Raw genomic sequence first — 11,181 nt, forward strand, 5'->3', positions numbered from 1 at the left:
TCTCTGTCTGTCAAATAAATAAATAAAATCTTAAAAAAAAAAAAAAGAAACATATATTTGGTTTTTATCCCATGTCACAGAGCTTTTAAAACCCTGGAATTTCTTAAGTAATGAGGATGGAGAAAGGTCTTGTGTTATGTTATGAGGTGATTTGGATAATTTCTAAGATTTGATTCTTGAAAGAGTTTCTCTTCAGTTTTGTCTAATTTGCTGTTTCCTCTATCCTTTGTATCTTTTATTTCTAGAAGTTCTAGAAGGTTTTTTTCAAATACCTTTTTTAAAACCGTATTATATTATTCCCTATGGTTTCTAGTCATGCTTTTATTTAACATTTTAAACATGTTATGGTTTCTTTCCAATTGTTCTTTTATTTTAAATTCTTGAGGTGATAATCCTCCTACTTGTCTTCCAGTCTTCCTTATGGTGGTTTGTAATTTTTGTTTGTAAGCACATCTTCAGCTGTTTCTTTTTCTTTGGGATAGGGAGGGTTCTCTGAAAAGTTATCCATTTGTTCCACTCCAGGGGGCAGCCCAGGACCAATTCTTTTATTAATTTTTTGGTTGGCAATTCACAAACCAAATTTTATGTGCCAATTTGGTTAGGCTATGGTACCCAGTCTTTCCTCAAACAGAAGTGTAGATGTTGCTGTGAGTTTTAGATGAGATTAACCTTTAAATCAGCAGACTTTGAAGAAAGCCACTTACTCTCCATAATGGGAGTGGGCCTTGCCCAATCAGTTGAAGGTCTTAAGAGGAAAAAAACCTGATGTCCTCTGAGGAAGAAGAAATTCAGCTTCCAGACTGCCTTTGACTCAAGCTGCCACATAAATATTTCCCTGGGCCTCCAGCCTGTTGGCCTGCCCTGCAAATTGTAGACATCCCATCCTTACAATTACCCGAACCAATTCCTTAAAACAAATGGATCTCTCTCTGTCTATACACACCTTATTATTTTTGTTTCTCTGGAGAACCCTGACTAATCTACCAGGTAAGGAGTATAAATTTGGAGAACACATCTGTCTTCAGTGCTGATCTGAGGATTTGTTTCTCAGGGTAGTTCTGTTTTGTTTCTCTACCTGCAACTCTGGAAAGAAGCACACATCGCTGGGGTTTCCCTGGGTCTGGGAGTAAGGCTTAACGGAAGCAGCTAGCCTCCTGGGGACTCTACTTCATTCTTCTGGATTCTCCATTTCAGGGCCTTCAGGTTCCATCTTTTGCTCCTTTGTGTGCATTTAAACCTCAGCCTCTTGTCATCAGGGCCCATTTTTGGATCAGTATCTCCCTGGACCATGGTGTCAACTGAAGCTTGCCACTCTGGTTGCAAGTTCTGTTCTGTTCTTTTCTTTTTTTTTTTCTTTTTTCTTTTTTCTTTTTTCTTCCCTTCCTCCCTTCCTCTGCTTCCTCCTTTCGTCCCATTCCCTCCCTCCTCCCTCCCCCTTCCTCCCCCCTTTCTTTCTTCTTTCTTTCTTTCCTTCCCTCCTTCTTTCTTTCTTCTTTCCTGGTACCTGGAGATTTTGCTTTATATTTCTGAACTTAGCTATATATATATATATATATATATATATGTATATTTATTTGCTATGTTTTACCAGTGTGGGTTTGTAGGGAAGTGGAAGTTCACATTAGGTCATTCTGAAAGGCCCTTCAGTTTGCTTAAACTCTTGTGCCCCCTCCTAGGTCTTCTCTGCCCTCTTATTTTTCTCTCATGCTGTTCCAGTTTGTTCATGTCTTTCCTAAAGAGTAGGATCTCTGACAGAGCTGGGTTCCCCAGGTGTGGCCAGACCAGAAGGTTAGAGGTCATTGTCACTCCACGGTCCAGACGTCACATTGCTATCCCTGAGGTCTAAGGCTCCAGCAACAGTTAGGGCTAAAAAGCCCTGCAGGGTTGGCAAAGAGCGAACTTACAAAAATGTGTAGGGGCTAGAACAAGAATAAGAACAGCCGTGAGAGGCTGGGAGGGTGTCGAAGAGTCCAGTAGGATTTGAGGGAGTTAAAACGAATGAGATATGGCCCTGTGTGTGAAGCCCTGGGGAGACATTCCCCAGCCCCTTCTCAGGATCAATGATGTAATGGCTGAAAACTTCAGGAGACTGCCTCAGTGTTTTCTTAATTTATTTAGGTTATTATTTGCCCTTGGTCTCTCTCTCTCTTGCTCACTCTTTTTTTTTTTTCCCCTCTTTTCTTTTTTGTCAGGCCTAGATTTTCTTTTTTAGGCTGTTGGGTAAGCACCTTAAATCTCTGATTAGAAACCGTGCAGGGTTCTGTTTGGTGTGCTTTGCTCTGATAACCTTGAATTTTATAACCCCTAGGTCTTTTGTAGAAAGGCTGGGGAGCGGGGACCTGTAGTCTGATGGAGATAGTTGCTATGGGATATTCATTTCATGTAGATCAGGAATCATACAAGTTATCACTTCACATGGGGATGGGGGCCGGGGTAGACAGATGACTGGTAGGGGTGGGAGGGAAGGAGGGGTCGAGAGAGGGAGAGAGAGAGAGAGACTGAAAGATTGATCAGGTGGAAAGAAACCTGCCATGTGATTTTTCCAAATCCCTTGACCCCTCTGGGTCTCAGTTTCTTTATCTGTAAACACAAAGCATTGACTTTGACACCCCCGCTCCCCCGCCTTAAATGATTTGAGCTCTGATTCCTCTGGTAGAGAAAAGATAGTGTGAGGGTCATGCTGCCAGGAAGAGAAAATACTACATCTCTCTCTAATAGAGCTCAAAGTCTCAGAAAAGCAGTTTTCAATTCTTAAAGTAATAACTGAACAAACTTCCATATGGAACTCACTGTTCTAATCTCTCATTTAATCCTCCTAGAATCCCCACAAGCGAGGTGTAGTTACTGGCTTCATGTTGGAGGTAAGCATGACTTAAGTACATGGTAGGTGACTTGTCGAAGGTCCTACAACTAGAACATGCCATAGTGGGGACTCAGTCACTAGCCATTTGGCTGCAATTAGTACTGGTAGCCCAGACATTTGAGCACTAAGAGGTAAGGAGCTTAGGGAGTTCTAAAAAAACCACAAGGACACTTTGAAAACCCTTGGAAAAAGAAAGAATAAAGGGGAGAGAGACAGCATGTAATGGGGGACTTGACTTAGTCTTGCTCAAAAGACTTCCCAAGAAAGTATCTATTGGACAAGATCTAGGGGGTGAGAAGGCATTAACTAGGTAAAATGAGAGGGTACAGCCTGGCAGGCAGAGGGAACAGAGTATGTTGAGGGAACACAGTGCAGCCAGGGACTGGAAATTGTGTGCTTGGTGTTCAGGGAGTGAGTGGGAATGGGGCAAAATATGGGGAGGGAGGTAGGCAGGGCCCAGCCCATGCAGGGTTCTGTGTGGCTTCTGTCTCAGCATTTCTCAGTATCAGCACTATTGACATTTGGACCTGGATAAGTCTTTGTGGTCTTGTCTTGTGTTTTGTGGGATGTTTAGTAGCATCTCTGGCCCCCATCCCCTAGATGCCAGGAGGACCTCCTCATCCCCCAAAGTTGTTATTGTCTCCAGACATTGTTGAATATCCCCAGGAGGGCAAAATTAGCACTGAGCTAGACATTTTACTTTCTGATATCTGTCCTTCTTCATTATCTACAAGAGGGACCCTGAGTCATAGGGTCACTTTCTAGACATGAACATTGACCTGGGTCTCCTTTGGCCAGGTCATAGCCAGGCCTGATAAGGTAGGTACAGCCTTTTGGAGACCTTCCTTGGAAATGATCATGTTCAAGTAGAGATACCATCATCAGAGTGGGCAATGTTGAAATTCGTGCCCTGGACTAGAACACGAAGACTGGAGAACTGCATCAGGTTCAGAGCAGAAACAAAAGGAGTCTTCACAACCAGGCCTCTCAAGTTTCAGTGTAACATGATACTTTCCCACCATGCCCACTTCTCTTTCTCCCAAAGCCTATGTAACTGTGTAGGGCTTAACAAAGCAGGCCTTTTACAAAGAAAATTACCTTAAATCAAAAAGAATAGAAACAAGATACTTGGCATTAATGGTAATAATAACCAGATTCCCGTGAAAGGCTAAAATATTGCTACTTTAGTCCCTGATTGTTGTGGGAATTTGTACTTTTCAAACCCAATATCGAGCTGTTCTGGAACTTCTTGTCAAGAGTTTTCTGCTCCTGCCAAATAATCCAGGGAAAAGGAGAAAGTGTTGTTTTGTCTAGCACCTTTCTTCTATCATCAGAAAAATGAAGTTCTAAGTGGTCTGCTTTTTTCTTTTCTTTTCTTTTCTTTTCTCTCTCTCTCTTTTTTTTTTTTTTTTTAATAATTTTGGAGATACTGCAAATACTACAGTCTGGTTTATTGAAGTATTCCTGAAGCATGACTTTTACCCAAGATCTATCCTGACCCTTCATCTTTTTGCTGTAGGAATCCCCTAGTTTTCCTTGCCCTCATCCTGTGGGACTTCCGAAGGATGAGGATGATAGTTTGACTCAAAAATCATGCCAGAAAGATCATCCACAAAGAAAACTGTGCATTAGCTTTGTTCACATTTCCCTGTCTCTCTGAACTTCTCTGCCTTATTTCTTCTTCCAGGGATTCTGAGTCCTGGCTTGGAGGCCACCCCCTCAGAGGAGACTCAGCTCAGAAAGGCACCTTGTCTCTTAGCCTTGAGGTCATTTGGGCCAGACTATGGTCTGGGCAAGGAGGCAGATATGTTTCCCCCGGTCATAACTAACTTCCAGTTATCCATCTCTCCTGCTAAATTATTATGCCTACTTCATAGTTGGAAAAGTAGGCAGAGTGGTCAACTCAAAATCGGAGTTGGGCTTTAGGCAAAAAAACCTGAGGTGTCAACATTGCAATAATAGTGACTATTTCTTGAATAGTTACTATTAAGTCAACCTATGCCAGACACTCTGTATCCATTATCTCATGTAATTATTACCTCATCTCCTTGAGGTAAGTGCTATTGCTATATCTCTTTTACAGATGAGAAACAGGGCTTACAAAAATAAATTATTTGCTCAAGGTCACACAACCTCTAAATGGTGGAGCTAGGACATTCAGACCCCAAGTGTTACTTGTACTCTCTACCCTTTGTTGCTTCTCTTGACTCTTTTGAAGACATTATGAAGAAAGTTGGAGGGGATTGTTGATGCTCTCAGGGAAACCCCACCTTTGGGACACACAGAAGCTTTGAGAAAGCCAAATCTCAACTATTTCTGAAAAAGTTGATCTCATCATGGCTTTGGTCTATGTTGGGCTGAGCACATTCTCTGCTTCCTATTTAAATTAAAAAATATATATATATATAGATAGATAGATAGATAGATATTCAAGGAAATCTTTGTAGTTATAAATTTCGGTTTCACTGATCAAGTTCATCATCATTTTTATGGCTATGGTTTATAAAGATAATGTGGATCCTTATACCCTGGCATCATGATAAGGTGATGTCTCAGGGCTTAATTTTCTTATTTGTAAATGAGGGGTTTAGGTAACATGATCTCTAGAATCTTTTCTGACATTATAGCATGCACACATGCACCTAGAGGCCCACTTAAAGACCTCGAATTGTTTAGTGAGGAATCAGTCACTTCCCACTGGCTCCTACAATGCAGAATCTGGTTCCAGGTGGGCAATACCACACCTGAGGATTTGCAACCCCACTCATCTAAGCCTGGGAGAATGCTATTTACACACAGTAAATGTGTGACCACTTTTCACGGTCCCAGATCTTCAACTGCGAAGGGTACAAACCAAACTAGCTGGTTTGCTCTAGGGAGTTCCTGTTCTCTCTGGGAGGAGCATTTAAACCAGTCTTCCCACTCTGAAGGCAGAAGATGGACTAAATAGTCTCTGTCTTCCATGGACCAGAGCTGAAGAGGGCTGTGGTAAGACCTGTCATGAGTTTCCTAGGGACAAACTTGGAAAAGGACCAAAGGAGGAGGCACATGAAACCCACAGTGAGGGGAAGCTGGAAGGATAGTTTATCTTGGTTAATCCTGGGGGCCTCAGGGAAAGCTCTGTCCCAGAAAGGTGCCTTCTCACAAGGCCTGTCAGAACTGATCTCACATGCAGGTAAAGAAGGATCCAGGAGAGGAAGGATGGGCTTAGCTGGGCATATTCACAGCACAAAGATCCAAAACTTTGCCACAGTGTAGGAGGGATCAGAGGGCTAGTGGGGTGCCAAGTCAGTTATCATCCAAACAATACAGACATGTAAGAGGTAAAGAGAGGGAAAATTAGTAGAATGATCTAATACTAATACAGGTCAAAGTCATGGCATCCCAATTGGAGGCAAACTTTGATAGACTCATAAAGACTAAAGAGTGCTTACTGTGTTGTGTAGAGGAAACATCCGTTAGCCAACTGCAGCTTGTGGGCTAAATATGGTGGGTGACCTTTTCTGTAAATACAGTTTACTGGAACATTCATTACTCATTTATGTATCGACTGTGACTGCTTTCGTGTTACAGTGGCAGAGCTGAGTGGTTGTGAGAGAGATCGTATGGTGTACAAGCCTGACATATTTACTATCTGCTCCTTTACAGGAAAAAGTTTGCTAACCCCTGATGTCAAGGAAGGAACATGTCGTTCTAAGCCTCGGATCACACAACTTGGAATCCATACTTGTTTTTATAATGTACATTTCAGAGTTTTAATTTCTCATCTGAGAAATGGGAGACCGTATTCCTGGGGCCAACTGGCCACTTAGCTCACTAATTACGATTATGACACTGACTAAAATCATGAGTGTGGAAATGCGTGGGAAGCTGTAAAAAGTTATGAAGAATGCTCAATATCATTTGGACTGTTTTCAAAGCATTTGACAAAAGAGAGACAGCCAAGAAAGTTGTTTTTTTCCTCAATAGAGGTAAAGAGGAAATAAATAATAATGATTGCCAAAGGGTACATTAGCCTTTTTATTTGTCTCAGTTAATGTATAGTTTGGAGGTGATGTCAGCTGGGTTACAAAGACTAAAGGAAAAGAAGTAAAATCCACAGCCACCCCGAGGATGGGCTGAAGAAATGTGTTAGGGGTGACGTACAAGCGGGTACTGTGGCGGTTAGAGGGGAGGTGGGCACAGGTCGGAGGGGATGCCTATCTTCCTGGGAGCTGCAGAGCGGGACTGGTGGGGGGCAAGAATGGGAAGACAAATTCAGGGAATACTGCATTTATAACAACAATTATGCATTGTTCATCTGAAATGCAAACCTAGCCGGGCATTTTATATTTTTATTTGAGAAATCTGACAACTCTCCCCATCCTGTGTGGATCTTGGGGGTAGCCAATCATTGGACCCCCCACCCCTGGCCACAAAGCTTGTCTAGATCCTAAGTCCTGAAACTCTGAATGTGAAGCAAAGATAAATAAGGACAAAAGATAGTTGGAGCTGATTACCTGACGACAGTGTTCTGAAAAGACCTCAGAGCTCCCCGGTTCTGTCGTTTCCTAGGCCTGTGGTCCAGCCTTGTCTTTAACTCTGTCAACTTTGCCATCATTTTCAAACTAGCCTTTTCTGTTCCTTAAACCAGTGAGAGTTGGCTTCTGTTGTTTTCTGTCAAAGAGCCCTAGGCCATATATATATATATATATATTTATCAATACACTCAAAACAGCATCTAACAAGATGTTGTGGGGATGGCTGGCTGGCAAAGGTGTAGGCAGAGTGAGAAGACTGACTAGGGAAAGCTTTCTGAATGAGGATCTCTACAGAGGCCAAAAGGGGGTGGGGAGAGAACTCTGGACCCAGAATCTGGCAAATGTCTGCATTTGCTCTATTAAAAAGCAACAGGGAGCTAACTACCAAGGGCTCTAGATTAGGGGAGGGACATGATAAAAATGACATGTGATTTAAAAAAATTACTTCTAAAGTGGGCATTTAATGGTCTTGGCAGGGAGGGGGGCCAAATGGAGGCAGGGAAGCTGGTGGGGGTGTTGGGGGGGGTTGGGGGACTGTTCTCAGGGTCCACAGGATAGGCGGGGGTCTAGACAGGGTGGAGATGGGGCAGTGGAACGGAGGGGAAGGGACCTGTGGGGACCCCTCAGAGGAGACCCTTGGACGTTAGTGACGTTCTGGTCAAGGGGGAACATCCACGTGGGGAGGGAAGCTCTCCGGTTGTGTCCCGAATGGCAGTAACTCGGCCTGGGGGGCTGGAGTGCGTGGAGGGGAAGGGGTAGCTCGTGAGGCAGGAGGCCCGTTATCCCAGCTGGCTTGAGCCTCCACCCTGGGGGAGGGATGTGGTGAGAGTGGAGGCCATGCAGCAGAAAGTGACAGGGATGATTAAAGGGATGGAAAATCGGGCCCATGAAGAAAGGTTAAAGGGATTGCCGCTATTTAGCCCGGAGAAGAGAGGCGGGCTGGAATAGCTGCCTTCAAGTCCATGCACGGTTATTAATAGACGCGTGCGAGGCAGCTGCCCCACGCATCCGGGAGGACGGCACCCCTGCAGCCAGCCTGGCACCTTGGCAGGGAGGGAGAGGGAGAGCGAGAGGCAGGCTCCCGAGAGAGGAAGAGGCATAATTATAAAGGCTCTTTTGTGGTCTCCGAAGGGCCCTCTCCCCTCCCCTGTGTTTCTGGCATCTGTCATTATGCTGTGCAAACCACAGGCAGGCCTGTGATGGCACCCATATCTGCTTTCCTGCCCACTCGGAAGGTAATGTGGCCATAAAATTGATGAGTTCGATAAATGGGGCACAAAGGGGGGACTGTGTCTCACTCTGCCGAGCGCTCGGACGGGTCTCCCAGCCCAGCCCGGATAAATCATCCTGTCTCCATTCCTCCCACCACCTCGGCCTCACCTCATCCCTTTGGGCCCCTCCTGACCGACTCCCCAGGAGTTCACATTTGCTCTGCCTCCCTGTCTAATTCGTCACTTTGGCAGCTTGAGAGGCCTTCGAATTCTTCCCAGGTCAAATACGTTTCATTTCACTTCATTTCACTTTTCTGTTCTTCCTTTTTTTTTCTTCCTTCTTTTCTTTCCTTTCTTTCTTTCGTTCTTTCTCTTTCTCTCTTTCTCTTTCTTTTTTTCTTATGTGAAACTCTTCTCAACAAGCCAGCCTCTAGCTCTCTTGGCGAGGGAGCCAGCACAACACAGTCTCACCAGAGGAGGCCAAGAGGCCCTTTAGCCTAGGCCACATCAGATCCCTGTCAGGTTGATCCAGGGCCTAGGCATGGGGTGACTGTATGTTCCTGATGGACACGTACGGGATACAGTCATGGGAGGAAGGTCGGTTATGAAGCACACGTTGAGACTCTTCAGAATTGGAGCGGACCGAGGGGTGGGTAGGAGGATACAAGGAGACGCAGGAGGAATAACCATTAGCCAGAATTTACCACAAAAATGATGGAATCTGGCTTTACAGAAGTCCAGAGCTAAGGTTTATTTGGTTACGGCTCCCTGTGGTCTGAAGAGAGCACATCAGTGACTTTCTCTTAGCTGCTAGCATAATTTCCTGAGTCTGTGTGAGATCCCTGAAGGTCATATTCTCACTAAGAAGTTCTATCGGGGACCAAGGAACTTAGCCCTCACCATCTGCCTTTAACCTTGACAGAAATCACTCTGGCCACTAAGAGACTCCTTCTGAGGTGGTCAAAGGAGGCAACACAGACGGAGGAAGGAGGACTGGAGGAGAAGCCGGCAGGAGGCTGCCCAGCCAGAGATGGAGAACAAGCTGAGGCCCTCCCTGAGCAAGGGTAAATGCTCTGTCTCCCTTTCTCAGTGGCTGTGGGGACTACCAGAGAACAGGTCTGGTTTGCAGGGATCGCCGTGACAGCACAGGGATGAGCACCCAGCAAGGGGACAGAGTCTGGAGACTGGGCAGTTAGGACAGCAGGCCCCAGAACCAAGCAGAACTGCCCCCGCCATTCTCCAACCGTTCCTACTCTCTTCCTCATCTGTGAAATGGGTATGACCACAGCAGCTACCTTCTAAGGCTTTGCGAATATTGAGGAGCACAAAGCACATGTAGGGCTCAGCATGCTTGGCACAGACCCTCAGTACACAGTAGCCACCATTATAATAATTTGTTCTCGATGGGCTCTGCTGAATGGAATCCATGGAACAAAGAAAGGGCTTGGGAGCAGGAAAGCACTGGACGGACGCGATCATGACTCATTTTAATGCCACTCTCTCCCCAGCACCTACCCCTTCTAGGCCGGTGACAGTGGCCAGCTCCCGAAGGAGAGGCTGCACACCTTTCATTTAACCTTGGTTTGTTCTCATCTCTTTTGGTCATGATCTTTCCTCTCCTCCTCCTCAAAAGAAAGGGTAAGGCATAGGAATCCTTGGTTCTGCAAAGAGGCGGGCCCATCTCTTGCTTGATTCCACTGGAAAAATCAGAACAATTCCTATTATTTTCGGTTCCCAGACCTTGAATGTGTCAGGCTTCAGGTTCACTTCCTACATGTCTCTCGTCGCCGGATCTGCAAGTAATTTAACCTTGTTTTTATAGAGCGCAAAGACGTTCCGCTTGTTTACATTGGAGACAAATTTTCCTCAATTGACGCAATCCTATTGATTAAATAATGACTTTCTTCCTCATTTAAAGGTAATTTCGGTTGGTATCATGACACGGAGGAGGAAAGTGAATGCCTTTTCTGTCCTGCTGGGTGAATGGCAGGCTGTGAGGGCCAAATCCCACCGTCCTGGGAGGGGCCTTCTCATTTTTCTCACCTGTTCTGGAGTCTTGGCAGGTTGGTGGAGTAAAGCTGATGCCAGGACCCTGTGAGAAGGTTGGTTAAACACAGACAGATCTTGATTAGGGGCATTAAGGAGCCTGTATTTGCTCGGGAATGGATATCAAGCCTGGGCTGGGTAGATGCCCCTCTGTTTTAAAAATGGATTTGGGGGAGGGTTGGGGGGGGTGGGTAAAATGGGTGAAGAGGGTCAAAAGATACAAACTTCCTGTTATAAAATAAATAAGTCCTGGGGACATAATGTACAGCATGGTGACTTTAGTTAATAAAACTATATTTCATGTTTGAGAATTGATAAGAGAATTAATTATAATGCTCAAGAAAAAAAAATGTATAACCATGTATGATGATGGATATTAACAAGACTTGTGATGCTCATTTCATAAATCATACAAACATTAAATCATTCTGTTGTACACCTGAAACTAATATAATGTTATATAGCAATTTTACCTACCTCAATTAAAAAAAATTATTTAAATGGATTGGATTTGCTTTTAGGATTTTTTTTCTTTTTAAGA

General features: G+C 44.5%; 1 long non-coding RNA gene across 2 annotated transcripts in view; it reads left to right on the plus strand.

The window, feature by feature from the left end:
* Window positions 1–10,861, plus strand: part of LOC101670885 — a 56,277-nt gene extending 45,416 nt beyond the window's left edge. Inside the window, exon 3 of one of the 2 annotated variants that reach the window (XR_001176238.1) lies at window positions 9,517–10,861. This is a non-coding gene — a long non-coding RNA (uncharacterized LOC101670885). Of the gene's footprint in view, window positions 1–6,511; window positions 7,517–9,516 lie in introns of those variants that run through there. The other variant, XR_006606478.1, reaches the window with a different exon arrangement.
* Window positions 10,862–11,181: the final 320 nt, after the last annotated feature.

This window comes from Mustela putorius, unplaced genomic scaffold (assembly GCF_011764305.1).
Source record: "Mustela putorius furo isolate JIRA1106 unplaced genomic scaffold, ASM1176430v1.1 tig00000281_pilon_pilon_pilon, whole genome shotgun sequence".
NCBI lineage: Eukaryota > Metazoa > Chordata > Mammalia > Carnivora > Mustelidae > Mustela > Mustela putorius.